The sequence below is a fragment of the Vombatus ursinus genome, unplaced genomic scaffold (assembly GCF_900497805.2).
Source record: "Vombatus ursinus unplaced genomic scaffold, bare-nosed wombat genome assembly UNPS02004596.1, whole genome shotgun sequence".
Lineage (NCBI taxonomy): Eukaryota > Metazoa > Chordata > Mammalia > Diprotodontia > Vombatidae > Vombatus > Vombatus ursinus.
In genome coordinates, this window is record NW_020944374.1 from 274465 (window position 1) to 285457 (window position 10993).

The 10993-nt window shown below is 39.0% G+C and overlaps 1 pseudogene; it reads right to left on the reverse strand.

Annotated features, from left to right (window-relative positions):
• LOC114025290 overlaps positions 1-2340 on the reverse strand; it is a 31217-nt pseudogene extending 28877 nt beyond the window's left edge.
• Positions 2341-10993: the final 8653 nt, after the last annotated feature.

The window sequence follows — 10993 nt, forward strand, 5'->3', positions numbered from 1 at the left end:
GATGGAGAGAGACAGAGGCAGAGAGAAAGACACAGAGACAGAGAGATGGAGGCAGAAATGGAGACAGTGAGACAGACAGAGACACAGAGACAGAAACAGACACAGAGACAAAGAGAGAGATGAATGCAGGGATGGAGATAGAGAGAGACAGATAGAAACAGACGAAGAGAGATGGAGGCAGAAATGGAGACAGACAGAGAGAGAGAGAGAAGAGAGAGAGAGTCCAGGAGACATTCCTCAGTTTTGGCAGAGGACCCAGTACATGACACAACTAGATTCTCGTATGCTGATATAATTTGAACCACCCCCTGGAACTTGTTAAAGAGACTATATCTGTCAGCTCTGTTGTACCAAGTAAGGCAGTGGCAGTGGTATGCCCAGATTGGTGCTGAGAGATGAAGCCAACACCTGGGGTGCAGTGAAACAAAACAGCATTTAGGCCAATGGACCCTCAGGATGCCATCTGAGCCCCAATGCCCCACGAAGATCAGGAATGAAAATACCACTTCTCTAAGAGTCATGCTTATCCAGTGCCAATCGCAGGGTTGTTTGTACTCTCAAGCCCATTTCATGTGCTGACTTCTGGATGCCCAGTGGAATTTCATGAGTGCTCTTGATGAGTTACAATTACTCCTACTGACTTGGAAATGAGCTTCCCAAAAGAAGCTTCCCACTACTAATGCAGATCAGTGACTTGTCTGCAATTTCTAGTCTTAGATAGTCTACATATTTTGGATATCAGTCGCCTATTACCAATTTTTGTTCACTCCAAATCCAAATATTACTCTCTTTGATAGAAAAAAAAAAACCTGAATCAAAAAAGAGAGTTGAATCTGGCTTCTGTACACAGCATTCCATCTCCCACCTCCAAGCCTTTGATATCCAAGATATGTAAACTCTCTAAGGATAGAAATTGTAGTTATTGAAAGACATAAAATTAAATTAAAAAATAAATGTTTCTTGACTCCTCATTAGAATTTTTCTCTTTCTATATTCACAATTTCATCCTTGGGAGTTTCCCATTCCTTCTGGACTGCTCTGATGGGGATATTAGGCGATGGGAACAAAGCTATCCTTTCTTTGAACCCTTTGAAATCTATTCTTCCATAATCTAGGGTATATGACTGACTATCACCATCTTTCTTCTCATTTTCTATCCCAAATTCTAAGACAACTGGCTCACTTTCTCCCAAAGTTCCCATCATTTCTATCTCATCAATTGGATCTTCCTTGTTGTTCCAAATCAGGTCCAAAATTTACCCTTGGAAGAGTAAAATTATCATGAAGGCAAACCATTGAGCAATTAGTCATTTTGCCTTGAATAGAAAGAAAGGTCCACCGCATGTGTGGATAAGTGAAGTCCCACTTCACTATCATTTCGTACCTTCATACTGGATGTGTGATATTTCCTAAACTTGATGTATTTCCTCCTTCTGTTCAGATGGTCTGTAGTATAATCCAATTACAATATCATTTCTGTTTCTGTCTCTGTTTATCTTCATTCAAATACTCTCTATCATTCATTCAAATCTTCTTTGATTTCATTCTTGAATTATTTCATGAGTATGCCTTCTTATAATGACATTCCTTTTTTCTTCACTGAAAGGGACTGGTGACATGAACAATCTCATATACAGGCTAATTCATTTCATTTTTATTTGGTTTGGAGATACATGGGAGAGGGGTGGTTGCACCCAAATTACCTTCCTAATTTTTTTGTTTGGTCTTGTGATTTCATCAATGTAGGGGACTTTCAGGGTGGAAACTCCACCTACCAATGCAGATCAGTAATTTATCTACAACTTATAGTTGTCTGCAGCATTGAGAAGTTGTTGCTTGGCCATGGTCACACAATATGTGTCAGAAACAAGACTTGAACTCAGGACATCCTGACTCTGACAGTCCTACACTATGTTGCCACTCACACCAGCTAGCTGGCAATAGACAATATGCCACAGATAATCCATGAAGTGAGTCTTCTTTATGAAGTGAACTGAGTGCTAACTCCAACCTCCTGCCCCCTTATGTCTGACTAGGTAGAAAGCACAGACACAGCAGTGTGGTTTCCTGTCATGGTTTCCAAAGTGATGAAGTGAATCCCTTCTTTCCTCACATCTTCACTAATGCAGAACAAGCCAAGTTTCCACCAGAGGTTGTAGCATTCATCAGTAAGGTGCCATTGTGATGCGTCTCCCTAAGTAGGGACAGCAGGCACTCAATTTGGAGCCTTTCCAAACCAAACCCCGAAATCACCATGTCTCCCTCCACATGTAACAAGGCTTGCTTGAAGGTTGGGTTTAGAAGCAGAATGGGAATTCCGAAGCCTTTTCTGTTCTCCATTTCAAGTCATGCACAAAAATGGCACTGAACACTTATTTAGTATCCTGCTTTCCCCAAGTACCCAGGACAGCAGAGGGGGAGCTACTTTTCCCTGAGCACTCCGACAGATTCATTTGAGCCATCACTCATTTTCCAAAAATGAATCTTCCATGGCATTTTGTTTCCCTTTTCTATGTTCTTTTTATAAGTTGCAGTGGAAACACATTTATATTAAGCTTCCAGTTGCAAAATCTACTTTGACTCTCTCCTGCAGGACTAAGCATCTCTCGGCCAAGAGAAAAAGATCTCATTAAAGCCCCAAATGATATACAGTGTCTATTCATCAATGAGCTGGAAATACGGAAGGGCTGAAATGCATCTTTTATGGATCGATATTGTTTCTGACAGACTAAAATGGAATCAATGTTAGACCCACACTTTGTTTTGGTAACAAATCATTATGTCCTAGTGTTTCTGAGTCCATAACTACAAACCCAGACTGATCATGAAGGCATTCTCAGAACCCATTTCTTTCTGTTTATCTCTATAGGTACTGATTTGCGTTTCTATATAGGGTGGGATCCTTTTGAGGAGTCCCCTTGGGACCAAAGGACAGGACATGGCAGTGGTTCTAGTAGACTTTAATGCTGTAGAGTACATATGTCCCAAAGGGCCTGTGCTTGCAATAACAAGTTCCAGTTGTACTTAGTGTTCTAGACATCTGCTAATTCACTCATTGGCCCTCCATATGGATTTGTTGCTTGAATGAATGACAATGTCATGGCTCTTCTTATTGCCAAAACTAATCTCTTTGCTTGTGTCCTTGACCCTAGACCTTCCCAAGAGTTTGCCCCTTCCATCAGCCCTCTCTTTTTCAAATCTTCAGTCTTTGCTGAGGCAGCTGGTGATGCAGTGGGTAGAGAGCACTGGGCCTGGAGTCATGAAGACCCAAGTTCAAATCCAGCTTCAGATCCTTACTAGCTGTGTGACATGTGATACTGGACAAATCACTTAACCTCTGTTTGCCTCAGTTTCCTTAACTGTAAATGGGGATATTAATATCATCTACCTCCCAGGGTTGTTGTGAGGATCAAATGTGATAATATTTGTAAAACTTATGTAGCACAATGCCTGACACATAGTAAGCACCATATAAATGCTATTATTATTATTATTCTCTGTTGCTAACAATCCTATCAAGATTTTCTTATCCTCGATTCAACCCTGTCATCCCTTCAAGCTATCATTCTACATCTTTCTTCTGTTTCATAACCAAACTCCCCCCCAAAACTTCGCAAATCTGTCTATACTCATTGTCTCCATGTCTACACAGCTGCCAAATGGATGTTTCTAAAACATGTCTGACCATGTAATTCTCCTCATCAAGAAGCTTTAATAGCTCCCCATTGTCGCCAGGATCAAATAAAATCTTCACAACTTGGCTTTAGCCTATCTTTCTAGGCACATATACCTTGTGTTCTAGTCATACTCGTCTATTTGCTGTTCCCTGTACATAACATTCTATCTCCTACCTCCCTGCCTTTGTATATGTTGTCCCAGATGCCTAGAATGCTCTCCTTCCTCACCTCTGCTTCTTGCAGCCTCTGGCTCCCTTCAAGGTTCAGACATCTCCAAGGGGAATGCAAGGTCTTTGAGGAAAGGTCTTGTTTTGTTTTCATCATTATATCTCTGGAGACTAGCACAGTACCTGGTACACATAACAGATTCCTAATTCGAATACCTGTTCAATTGAATTGAATTTGGGCTATGAAATGGGCCATAATACAGACTCAGATGTGAACTTTTTTAGGAAAACCCATTGTCTGATATTTAGATTTACAAAACAGATATATTTGGAGGGCAGTGACTCCCCTTACAGAGAAAATCTTTGCTTTGCAGAAGAGTTGATTCAAATGTTCCTCTACTAGTGGACAGAGTATGGATTCAGTCAGATAATACCTGTGTTCAGATCCCAGCATTGCCACTTACCTTCTGGGACCTTGGGCAAGTCACTTAATATCTCTGGACCTCAGTTTCCTCATCTCTAGAACTGGGTAGGAAGTTCCAGCTCTAGGTCTATGCCTCTATAATCTTAGTACATCTAAGAGTTGTTCCTTCACAAGTGAGTAATTATTTGACAAGACTCTGTCAAAGATAATTAAAGCAGATGTGTTGGGTCATTGCCAACTGAAGAACAATCAGAAGTGAAGATGGGAAGGGAGAAGAGAATTCTGTTCATAAAAGTTCAATTTGCATACACGTTTTGGATTGACTTGGCTGTTATTTAATTCAAGACATACCTTCACCATGCTTCTATGGCAAATCTTTGGTTGAGTCTTTGTTGGTTGCTCTTCCCACTGGATGAAAAGCTAATAATCTGAACATTTATGTTATGCTTTGAGGGTTTCAGAGCACCTTCCTCACTATAATCTTGTGAGGTTAGTAGTATATGGGTTATTATCTCCATTTGAAGGATGAACAAAGGCTCAGAGATGAGAAATGACTTACTCAAGGTCTTGGCAATGATAAGTGGCAGAACCAAGACTTACAACCTTGGTTTCATCATTCCTGAATCAGTCTTGTTTCCCTTTCACCACAGTTGCCTTTCTAGCCTCACCAATGCATTCTTAAGCATGGTATAGTGGACAGGGTCTTGCAGTCAGGAAGATGGGTACAAGTTCAGCCTCTGACATATACTGGTCGTATGACCTTGGACAAGTTACTTAACCTCTCAGAGCCTCTGGCCACTTTCTTAGATAAGAGTTCTTAACCTGTGTTCTATAGACTTAAAAAAATTGGTAACTATTTTAATATAGCTAGAACAGCTATGTGGCAAGAGTGCCGGAATTGGAATTAGGAAGGCCTAAGTTCAAATCTCACCTCATATACTTAGTAGTTGTGTGACCTCAGGCAAATCATTTAACTTTTCCCATCCTCAGTTTCCCCATCTGTAAAATAGGAATAATGGCATCTACCTCTTGGAGTTGTTGTGAGAATAAAAGGATATAACATGTACAGCACTTTTCAAACTTTAAATGTATTGTTATTACTTTTAGTATTATTATTGTTGTTATCCCTTTATAATCCTATGCATTTTGTTTTACACATTTAAAAACATCATCAGGGTACACAAGTGGAAGTCTATAGAAAGAAGTAGGAAGGGGCAGGCAGAATAAGTGACACTGTCATCTGAATTGGTCAAAGGAGTGTACACAACACACACAGTTGGGTAAAGGAATACATTTCACTCACTAGGGAAACATGAGGAAAAAGGAGAAGGGAAAGGGGAAGAATAAGAGGGAGAGTAGATTAAGGAAGGAATCAGTCTTAAGCAAAATAAATAAATAAAAAGAATGGATTTCAGAGAAAAAAAATAAAGGACAGGAACCTATTATTGGATTGTGGAAGATGGAAAGAGAATAAAGATAGGGGAGCAGAAATAAATTATACCAAACTTAAAGCCATAGTGCTGAACTCACTCTCTTCATGACCATTATAAATGGAGGAGGGAAACAAAGAGGACAAAAAGTATAAGAGAATAGAGTAGAGGGAAGTATACACAATTAACACTTATAACTGTGAATGTATATGGGGTGAACTCACCCATAAAATGGAAGAAGATAGCAGAATGTATTAGAAAGGAGAATCCAACAATATGCTGTTTACAAGAAATACATTTGAAACAGAAAGATGCACACAGAGTTAAAATAAGTGATTGGAGCAGAATCTGTTATGTTTCAGCTGAAGTGAAAAAAAAAGTAGCAATCATATTCTCCAACAAAGCAAGAGCAAAAAGAGACTTAATTAAAAGAGATATAGGGAAACTACATTTTGCTGAAAGATACCACAGACAATGAATGAATATTAAAACTAAACATATATACACCAAATAGCATAGGAATAGGAAATAGGAAAAGTTAAATGGATTACAGGAAGAAATAGAAAGTAAAACTATAATAGTGAAGGACCTCAATTTACCCCCCTCAAATATAGATAAATCTAACTAAAAAATAAACCAAAAAAAAAAAGAAATTAAGGACCTGAATAGAGTTTTAAGGAAGTTAAATATGATAAACCTCTAGAAGTTATTGAATGGGAATAGAAAGAACACCTGTTCTTAGGTATGCATGGCAACTTCACAAAAATTAAGCATGTATTAAGGCATAAAAACCTCATAAGCAAAAGCAGAAAAGCAGAAATATTTAATATATCTTTTACAGACTACATTGTAATAAAATTATATTCAATAAAGGGCCATTGAAGAAATGACCAAAAATTAATTGGAGACTAAATAACTTAATCCTAAAGAAATGGGTGAATCAAAGAACAAATCATAGAAACAATCATAGTTCCGTTAAAGATAATGACAACAGATAACATGCCAAAATTTTGGAGATATAATTAATGTAGTCTTTAGGGGAAAATTTATATCTAGAAACACTTCCATCAATAAAAGAAAGAGCAGATAAATGAATCAGGCATGCAACTAAAAAAAAAAACCCTAGAAGACCAACAAATTAAAAACCCTCAATTAAACACCAAATTAGAAATTCTGAAATTCAAGGAATGGATAAACAAAATCAAAAGCAGAAAAACATTGAATTAATAAATAAACTAGCAGCTATTTAAAAAAAATAAGCCATTAGCTAACTTGATTTTAAAAAAGAAAGAAGAAAATCAAATTACCAGCATCAAAAATAAAACAGGAGAATTCACAGCCAATGAAGAAGAAATAAAAAATTATTAGGCATTATTTCACCCAGTTATATGACACTAAAACTAACCATCTAAATGAAATGGATTAATATTTATAAAAATATGCCTTGTTCAACAGAACAAGAAATAGGGGACTTAAATAACCCAGTCTTGGAGAAAGAAATGGAACAAGCCATAAATGATATCCCAAAGGGGAAAAAACAAGTGAATTCCACTAAAAATTTAAAGAGCAATTAATTCCAGTATTACATAAATTGTTTTAAAAAATAGGAAAAGAAGGGACTCTAGCAAATTTCTTTTGTTAATGGTTCCAGTAGGTTAATTAAGTACTGAAGAGAAGACTTTCTTATTGGTTGTGAAGGCATTCAAGAAGGTCTGACAGCTTCAGCCTTTTTCGGCTTCATCCGTTGATTTCTTAGACCATGGCTTCCAGTGAGAGACCATGCTATAAGGGGAGAGTACTTAGAGCCTTCTCTCCTCTGAGACCATGGGGCCCCTAGAAATATTCCTTGGCCCTTTTTTTTGTTCTTTTTCTTTCTGAGTGAAGGAAAAGAATCTCCAACCTTGGGAGTTTCAAAAGGATGGGAGATTGAGCCACAGGAATCTATGAGTCAGAGTCTAGTCTGAGTTTTGCAGCCAGCACAACAGTGATGCCCCAAGGAACAAGGAGTGAGATCTGAGTATGATAGTTAGGACTTCAGTCCAATGGTGGCTGAGATATTGGTGAGAACTGCCAAATTTATGAAATCACAAATCTGTTTGAATATCAATCAATTACCCCTCCCTCCCGTGTCCCCCCAGTCAACCAACATGTCCACAAATTAATTACTGAAATGACACTATTGTTGATTAATTGATTCACCCCATTCGTTAAGTCTACAACCTACAAAAAAATTTGGTTCATTTTCTTTTGGTCCAATGGAGAGCCTGAGATAGGAATATAGAAAGGCAATGAATGAGTACTTTGAAAAATCTGTAGCTTAGGGAGGATTTTGCTCAAGTGATACCTTCTATGTCAAGTCTTTTCTGAATCCCTCAGGTGCTGGTACCTCCCCACCCACTCCCCTTGTATCTATTTTGTAGATATTCTATATGTACTTCTCTATCTGTTGCCTCCTCAATAGAACATAAGCTCCTTGTGGTCAGGGACTGTTTCACTTTAGTCTTTGTTTCTCTGACACCTAACACAGAATAGCACTTTAACAAATACTTTTTGATTGATTGATTGACCCTAGTCAGGAATTCCTGGGGTCAGTTTACCTGGGCTTCAGATTCCCTTTCCCAACAACCCTAAAAATCAGCAAGATGTTGGGGGAAGGAGAAGAGAGAAGGAAGGGAAATGGAAACCAAGTCCTTCTGGTTTCCATCAGGGCCAAATTACAATCGGGAAAAGCCTTTCTTCTTTCCTCCCTAAAGATGGAGGTGGGCAACACTTAGTACAACGTTTAATCAACTGTCTCCAGTCTATGATCAAATCACAAACCACCCCCCTCAGAAATCCTAATTCATTCCTAGCTAAGGGAACTTCATTATGTAGACAGGGGTTAGAGAGGGAGTAGGAATTTTTCTTCTTTTTCTGTTTATCATCAGGTATTGTTCCACAGATCAAAAGGAGTCCAGACTTCTTACAGCTGAACAGTAGAACTCTTGGTTTGATTTGCATTCAAATCCAAGTCAAAGACTGGCTGCTTTGTTGAAAAGGTTCCTCTTGTTGACTGGAGGAATCCATTACTTGGACTAATAACCCTGCATGGCTTTGGGAAATAAGCAGCCCAGAGGGAGATCTTTTTCTTGTAAAAAGTCATTGGATTGTCTCCCCCCTGCCCCCAGGGTGAGGCAGTGATAATATCACCAAATTTGGAGTCACAGAAACTGAGTTCAAATCCTTACTTTTCCACTTACAACTTTGTGACCTTGGGCAAGTCACTTCCCCTCCATGGGCCTCAGTTGCCTCCTCTGTAAAATGAAAGGATTGGACAATGGCCTCTAAGGTCTCTTCTAGCTCTAGTCTGTGATCCTATATGTAACTTTAAGCAAATCTCTTTATCCTCCTGGGCCTCAGTTTTCTGTATAAAATTAGGGTATTGGACTAGCTGACCTCTGAGGTCTCTTCCAACTGTTGACCTTTGACTCTGTGGTCCATCTCTGTTATGCTTCAGTTCTCCCAAAATACATGGGGAAGTCATGGGCCAATGTTATTTGGTGGGCTATAGAAAGACTATGGACTCAGTAGAGAGTCAAGCATGGCCTGGATGGAGCCAGTAGTAGAATGGTTGCACATGAGTCTAGCTAGGATAAGGGAGTAATGTTAAACATGCTAAAACAAAGTATTGTTCAACTTATGGAACTAATATGGGGTAAGAGAAAGAACACTGGCCTGGGAGTCTTCAGGCAGCAAGGTGGGCCCAATGGATAAAACACTGGACCTGGAGTAAGAAAAGACGAGTATAAATCCAGCCACAGATACTTACTAGCTATGTGACTCTAGGCAAGTCACCTGACCTCTCCCAGCCTCAGTTTTTTCATTTAGGTGCTCTAAGGTAAGGTCTTGTTCAATGAGCATCTTTTGTACTGCAATCTTCCTTGTGTTAGAGGCAGCAGGGTGGTACAGTGGATAGATTACTGGGCCCAGAGTCAGGAATACTCATCTTCCTGAATTCAAATGTGGCCTCAGACACTCACTAGTTGTGTGACCCTTGGCAAACCACTTCACCCTGTTTGCCTCAGTTTCCTTATCTGTAAAATGAGCTGGAGAAGAAATGGCAAACCCCTGTAGTATCTTTGCCAAGAAAACCCCAAATGGAGTCATGAAGAGTGGGATACAAGTGAACGACAACTTCTTTTTTTATTATATTTAGATGTATTTTAAATTTAAATATAAAATAAGAAGACAAAAAAAAAACATTGCCACGTACACAACAGAACATAAGAGAGGATTCAATAGAAAGCAATACATTTCCATTTCAAGAAAACCTATATAGTGAATACTACACATTGCTTTTAAAGCTGTCTACCTTTCCTTTGCTTTCTTGTATGTTTTCTTTTGTCCTCTGCTGTGCACTTTATATTTTATTTTTCCCCCTTCCTCCTCCCTCTCCCAGAAAGCTACAATTAAGTGTAGATACACACACACACACACATATACATAGACATCCATAAACATACACATATATACACATATATACTCAAACACATATACGTAAGACCATATGCTTACTTCCACTTGTCTTCTGTTTCTCTGTAGGTGGATAGCATGTTCTTTCATAAGTCTAAGTCTTTCCAAACAACAACTTCTTTGTCCCATCATCCTCCTCTTGGTTGGGAAGGATGTCTGGAAAGACACAATTATTCTTTCTGCTCACTTTGGGGAGGGCATGGGAAGCAAGTGGAACAGCTCCTTAACTGTCCCTGGCCTGGAAGCCCAATTTAACATTTGGGGTTTTCTTGGCAAAAATGCTGGAGTGGTTTACCATTTTCTTCTCCAACTCATTTTACAGATGAGGAAACTGAGGCAAATAGGGTGAAGTGACTTGCCCAGGGTCGTGTAGGATAGCTTGCAATTAAAAGAAAAGTCAACTGCCAGGGTTAAGAGGTGAACATAGTATGAGCTGATAGAATAATTACAGGCTGCATGAGAGCTTCCCAAGTCCAGAAAAGGCTAGTATTATACCTTTTACTCAGAGTCTTCCTGCTTAAGTGAAGTGATGCAGAGCAAAGAAAGCAGAACTGGGAAACCACTGTATAAAATGGCTATTGTTCAGTCATTTTTCAGTCGTGTCCGACTCTTCATGACTCCATTTGGGATTTTCTTGGCAAAGATAGTTGAAGGGTTTTTGCCATTTCCTTCTCCAGCTCCTTTTATAGATAAGAAAACTGAGGTAAACAGGATGAAGCGACTTGCTCAGGGTCACACAGCTAGTAAGTAAGTGTTCAAGACTGGATTTGAACTCAGGAAGAT